General features: G+C 37.9%; 1 long non-coding RNA gene across 1 annotated transcript; it reads right to left on the reverse strand.

The window, feature by feature from the left end:
* Positions 1-6328: 6328 nt before the first annotated feature.
* On the reverse strand, positions 6329-6985 carry LOC108108479. The gene is made up of 2 exons (XR_001772471.1): positions 6678-6985; positions 6329-6626 (listed from the first exon to the last, which is right to left on the reverse strand). It is a non-coding gene; the product is annotated as an uncharacterized LOC108108479 (long non-coding RNA).
* Between the last annotated feature and the right edge of the window lie 29 nt (positions 6986-7014).

Raw genomic sequence — 7014 nt, forward strand, 5'->3', positions numbered from 1 at the left:
GAGTAAGGGCATCAGGACACCGCCTTGATGCAAGGTAATTTCCGGTGGCCGGAAAAGCAAAATCAACAAAATCACCATAAAAAAGGGCATAACGGCAGAAATGGGGAATAAATGGATGGGGGAAGTCTGCTACGCAGCAACAAAAAGGGAAGCCAGCTGAAGATGGCCAACTGAAAATGGGGCCAAAAAACAGCCGAAATTGAAATGAAAAAAGCAACGAAAACAAAGCGTTTAGATAACCGCAAGGAGCAACAATGATACCAACAATAACAAAAACGCCGCCCGGGCGACAAAAATGGCGCACAAACCGGAAATAGACAAGTGAAATCCCCACTCCACCGCCCATTTCCCTTTTTCGTTTTTTTTTTTGGTGGCCATAATGGCGGCTTAAATGCGGCATGTGTGTAGTTTTCCGCAAGGAAAGTTCATTGCATATAAAAATAAATATATTTTTATTTTGGTTTATTTTATTTGATTTTATGTGGCTGCCCCTCCTTGCCTTCCCCTCACAATTTATGCAAAAGCCAATGACCAAATATATATATATATATATTCTGGTACATATCCAAGTTTGTAGTAGTGTGTCTGTGAACTGTAACTTTGATTATTGTGCTGAGCTGGGATTTTTCTGGTTGCCCTGCTTCCATTCAGGGTTCATGCATCTGTGGCAAATTTAATGCAAAGTGATATGTGAAGACGTTCTCCAGCTTTCTCCTTGCCAGCATTTGCGTAATTCGAATGGCATTTTAATGCAGGAAAAACAGAGTAAACGGAACTAAAGAAAGAACTTCAAGTGACAGGGCTTCGATTTGTTTAATAGCAAAATTCCGATAAATCAAATATTGAATATTTTAAATTACACAAAGAATTCCTCAGTTCACTGTGTATTCCCAAATCAGAGTCTATGTTTTCCATATTCACCTACTCAAAATGTGTTTAGCTGCATCTGCATCAATTGCAGGCAAGTCAATCACTCGTGTAATTGTTGATTAAACAAAGACATCATTGCCCCAGAATTATTGATTATTGAAAGCAGAATATCTGAAAATTAAAATCAAAACGAATCAGATATCATAAAAATGTACAAGACTAAAACGTGCCCAGAAAAATTTAGATACAAACGTGAGAAAAGCATTGGAACATTTGGTAAGAGGTTACCCAGCCCTAGGATTGGAATCTGGTAAATTAAGCATTTCATTAGCGCCACTTGGTCGGCGCATATATGCATTACATATATATCCATCCCCAAGTGCCCCATTTACCCCTTCGCTCAGCCAATGCTGGCCAGCATGTGTGAAATATCAGCAGCCAATTTATGACGCTTGTGTGGCGCTGACTTTGTTTACTAAATACCCGGGCTTACCCCTTTTCCTCGCCCTGGTGTGTGCATCAAATGAAATTAAATTTAATGAGTTAAGCGATGCCACAGCGCCATTTTCTTGGCCAGAGAGAAAAGGTTCGTTCAGCAATGTGTCTAAATCAAATTAACGTCGAGCGTAGGAGGGGAGGCAAAACAGGGCAGAATGTATAAATTCGCATAAATTCTTTTAATTCTTAGAAGCTGTGACAGCGTGTGCTAGGAAAAAATGTTCACAATTTCCCTAATAAAAGAAAATCTAAAAAAAATGTGAAACGAAAGTGAAATTGTCAACATTCCTGATTGTAATTAACTGAATACATATTTGGCTTTGCATGTTATTAAAAGGTACGTAAAAAGGTAAAGTTGAAAAGATTGCTAGGCCTGCATATTACGGGTAAAATTTAAAATGAATGTCGATATAATATTTATATTTAACAAGTGGAATTTAACTAAAGATATTTCTATACTTAGTTCGTTCTATATTTTCCTATAAGAACCACACCCATTCAGAAACAAACAAAACGCTTTGACCCTCTATTAACCCCGAGAAACATTTGTTACCCACGAAACATATCAGTTTCTGGGACAGCGGGTTGGCGAAGTGGTAACAAAACTATAAATAATATGTACAAAATATGGCGAACTGTAAGTAAATACCAACCACGCCCAGTTTCTTTTCCCTCTCCCTGCCCTAATATCCCAGATGAGAGAAACTCAAGCGAGCATCATAAATCAAAGTTAATGGAGAGCGATTAATTTGTGCCTCGTTCTGACAAAGAATAAAACGTATACATTTATACAGAGGCGTGCGCAGGTTTTCATTAAAGAGAAGTTTCAGATATCCATGGGGTTTTTTGAAAATTGTACAGATAGTTGTATTAAGTGTGGGGAAAACACATTTACTCGTCACGAAAATTGGTACTTATAAAAGCTGGAGCTACTTCTTACATTTGTGTTGACAAAAGACGAGCACACAAAATATGCTCTTTTTGGTCTAGAATTAGTCTGATGATGCTCAAAGATTAATTACAGTGAAATAAAATAAAAGATAAATATTGTTCATTGCCATTAGATAATATTGTAAATAAATTTAGGGTAATATATAAAAACTCTTTCGTCATTCCTAGGTTTGAGAATCCTCAATTAATTTTTCTCTGAAAATTATAAATTAAGTTAACACAATAATCTTTTCCAGTGTTACAACTTCGCGGTTAGCATAGTTTGCACAAAGTGGAAAACAAACTCGTATATCACGCACGCGTGGTCAGAGATCAGGGGAATACCCTGAGTGACAGGTGGCTCAGGTGTAAATGGGATCCCACCAGGTGGAGAGTGTTCCAAAGAAGTGTCAGTCAGGCAGTCATTGCCGAATCCCAAAAGTAGGCAACACTTTTGCACCCTGCCATCCCGATGATGATGATGGATGAGCCCCGCTTACGTGAATATTTCTGTTGGGGATCTATTTCGGCTCAGTTCAGTGTAATTCATAATGTGAACATGTGTCGGCAAGGCGATTTCCAAAAAAGGAGGCAGACTGGAAAGCATTTAGCTAAGGACACAAATTACTTGACTCCAATGGTGGTCCTAGCTACGAATTAATTACGCTAATCTTTTTATGGCAGGAGAAGCCCAAAGTAATGGAGTGTCATTAAGGTTGGCTAAGTAGTCAGAGCTTGATTGATTCAAGCTGTGGTTCAAATGATAGCAGCAATTAATCCTATCAGCAAGTTTATATTTGGTTTAAAACGAATTCTTAGCAAACTTTTAATTTTAAACATTCATCATAAGTCATTTCAGCTTGTTTGTTTTATTTATGGAAGACATCTCTTGGCAAATAATAAAATGTTTAAATGCTTGGCAAATAATTTAAATGTTTTTGCCAACAAATCATAAATAACTTCAAAAGAAAAGAAAGATTTACTGCTCACTTCTGAATTGTGGTATTTATTTAAAGCTACATTAAAAATGAATCAAATTGGTTATGCGTGCCGAATGTGCTGAGTAAATAGAAATGGAATTCCACGCGCCACTCGCTGAACAAGCGAACTAAAAATAATCCAAAAACTGAACAGCTTTTCTATATTCGAAACATTTTGATATTGAGCGGGATGCATCTTGGCAGTTTTTTACAGTATTTTAAAATCTCTAACCCCATCAGTCGATATATCATTTGTGATTAGCAAATCAATCAAATGTTCTTGTTTTCAGTTATAAGTAAATGGGTGGTAGTTAAAAATAAAACACAGAGTAATCGGATGCAAATTGAATTGGAAAATAATTTGTGTTGTGCTGGCTTTATTTTATTGCATTTTCTGGAAGTTGTAATTTAAATTGAAAGAACATTTGAACTTGATTTGTGTTATAGGTCTAACAACAGTAAAATTTGTTTTATTCTTCCACAGTTATATTTCGAATTCATGAGCGTATATCAATTAAAGATGAATATATGCCAATAAAACGGCTTTTTCCCTTTTTTAAGTAATTTATAGACACTGCCTGGCAAATGAAATTTAATAAGAGCAATGAATATTCAGAGGGCCAATTGTGAAAAATGATCTGAATTGCGTTTGTAAAGTTGCTAGTGGACAAGTGGCCAATAAATGCAATCAAATGATGCCAATAGCTCCGGCGTTTCTCCCCTCACTCTCTAAGTGTTTGCCACTCTGCACTTCAGCCTCATTTCCTCTCCTCTTCTGTCTTTGTGCTCGCCTCTCCGTCTGTCGTTTCTTTTGTTTTACCTTGGCATTATTTGCACTTAAGTGCGACCATAAAAATTCGATGCGATTCGGGGCAGCTCCAACGAAAAAGACAGCAAGAGGGATGAAAAAGAGATGGATTGAAGCGGTGTAGGAGAGAGAGTGAGAGAGTTTGTTGCTACTTTTTTAAGAGTTTTTACAATTTGTTGAGGGTTTCATTAAAATTAATATATCGAATATAAAGTTGAAGGTAAAATTTGTATGTGTTAAGAAAATGTCTTAGTAAATCCATATAACTTTTTTTGAACTTAAATTTTGTAAATTTCAGTACTTTACTCCTCTTCCTAAGTTTGTGATCTTATGACCTCCCATAAACGCACAGCTGAAACCCCTTGCACGTGTAGCTTACTAACAGGCCATGCCCAGTTCCTAGCCATTCATTTTTGCCCGGTCAACCGATTTGTAATCATAGAAACGAGTGCTTAAGAACACAGACACACCTGGACTTCCATGGCACCGAAACTGAAGTTCAACTTAGAAATTGTCAAGGATTGAGTGGAACATCGACTGTGCACAGGCAGAAACTAAAATAAAAGCTTGTACCAAAACCCATTGGACTTATTTCAAGGAAGGAACCAACTGCGACCACCAGACTGTCTGCACTCGCTTTTATCATGCCTTTTTGGAGGATATATCAACAGCGAAACGACGATCCATAGATTTGGGAATAGGGAGTAAATACTACAGAAAAACCAATGCGGAAATGTTTTGGGGCAACCCTTCATCTGCGTTTACATCAATTACTTTGAGAGTTTTTTAGCCGATGGGTGGTGGTTGAAAAATGGGCACGAAGGGGCAGTGGAAATGGGGGACGGAGCTATTGGAGGGCAGTTGGATTGCTTTTTTGCCTTTTCAGCGGTCGCCATCGCAACGCTTTTCAATTTAACAAATACGAATTCGAGTGCCCGCCAAAAAGTAAAATAGAAAGCCCTTAAGGAACGCGAACTGAGTTTAAAGCACTGATGATGGGATGCCCTACAATTATAAAATGATAAGGTATTTGTAATGAATTTCTAACATACAAATTTTATAGTTTTAACATTAACATTAATATTTTTTATGTAATTTATTTATATTTTTAAAAGTGACTTAATATATTTCCAAGCTGAAATAGGGCAATGATTTTAAATTGAGATAGAGTGGTCCCCAAATTTGGTGTTGGAATATTATATATAGTACATAAGTCGGTTGTCTATATTTTTTTGTTATATTAAATCATTATTTGCCTTTGCAAGAAAGAGTAACTACATTGCTTATCAGAAAAGTTTAGGCTGCGAATGAGGCCGGGTAAACAAATTCCTGGCATGTGAGAGGATGATGATGATGGCAACATGGATGGGGGAAAACCTGCGGTTGCGTGGCTTTTCCCCATCGGAGTCAGAGGGAATTCGCTGTATTTTGTGTTTTTTTGTTCACGCCACGTTGCCACGTCAAAAGGAGTCGGCCAAGCATATAAATTAAATGATGGTCGGCGTTGGGCGATTGAAATTAGGCGGTCGACAGAGCGATGGATGTAAAAGTTACGCGAATCAAATTTAAACAAGTTTTTATTTTGGGTGGGTGGAAACAGGTCATTGCATTTCTGCCTTTATCCTTCGGAACTGGAGTGCTATATTGGGTACTGCATCTGAAACGAATTTTCGACCACATAAATAACACTGCAGTAGGGCAAGTCCTGGGAGCAGCTAGAGAACCATCTAAGATATCGCCCTGACCATTTATCATCTGGGAAAATGCAGTTGAAGCCATTAGGAGAAAGTGCACTCGGTACCGGACTTATGGCAACCATGGGCCATGTGTCAATGCTCAATGGAGTCCCCCACCAGGGAGTTCCAAGGATCAGGGAAGCAGAAGAGAAGAGAAATGGGATATATTGACACGAATGAAATATGCCGGAAGAATGTGGAGGAGCAGGGACCACAACGATGATTATGTGGCAAAGGAACAATCCGTTTAAGTAATCATAGACTGAATAATGGATGCAGCCTGTCATGGCGGGGGTTACATTGATAGAAATGTTTAAGAGTAGCTTTTAAGAGGGTTAATCCAATTTATTCTGTTGCTAAGTAAAGGTAAATTATAAAATATGTTCCAAATTTTGTTCATAAATTCCCAAACTTTCTTTGAAAAACTAAAAGCTTACTTTGAAAATGTATTTTGTGGGCAGTTTTCTAGCAATTCAAAAATATTATTTACACAAATTCAAGTGGAATTGATTAAACTCCTCTCCTAGTGTGTTTATTAAAAAAGTTTTAACTTAACTCTCTTAATGGCCGGCAATTTAAACTAAAGTTAACTAAAAAATTTCATAACTTTCAGTTTAACAGCGCTGCTCAAGTGGAACCTCTTCCTTTAGCCAAAGAATCAAAGTGAAATAAAGTACCAACAGAATCGACTTGAAAAAGTTTGTAATTGCTTGCCATCAACAAGTTGACTTCCAATGACTCGTGACGATGTCCCCATTGTGCCCTTCGCCCTCATTAGAGACATTAGGAATTTATTTCGAGTAACTGTGTAATATGTGATAAGTGGGGATAATCATGAAACTATCTACTACTTACTTTGCCGACTCACTGGTCAAGTCAATTTCAAGATGCCGCAAATCATAAAGTGGTGCCCCCGACACGTGCAGCTGCGCTGTGGTTGAAAGGGAAAATTTGGAAATTGCGCTAACGCCATGTTGACCCCGGTAACGTGCCATATGCTGTGGAAATCCTTAGCATCCCAGTCGGCAAAGCCTTCAACCATATAGCGAACGGCGGGCAAATGTCAACAACATCCAGAGTGTGGCATTTGCAAATTGGAGCTGAGGTTGCAACACTCGCAACATTTCCAATTTCTGCAGTTATGTAAATCAAAAAGCATCTGAAGTGGAAAGATTGAACTAAGGCAACTGAG

This window comes from Drosophila eugracilis, unplaced genomic scaffold (genome assembly GCF_018153835.1).
Source record: "Drosophila eugracilis isolate 14026-0451.02 unplaced genomic scaffold, ASM1815383v1 contig_2154, whole genome shotgun sequence".
Classification (NCBI taxonomy): domain Eukaryota; kingdom Metazoa; phylum Arthropoda; class Insecta; order Diptera; family Drosophilidae; genus Drosophila; species Drosophila eugracilis.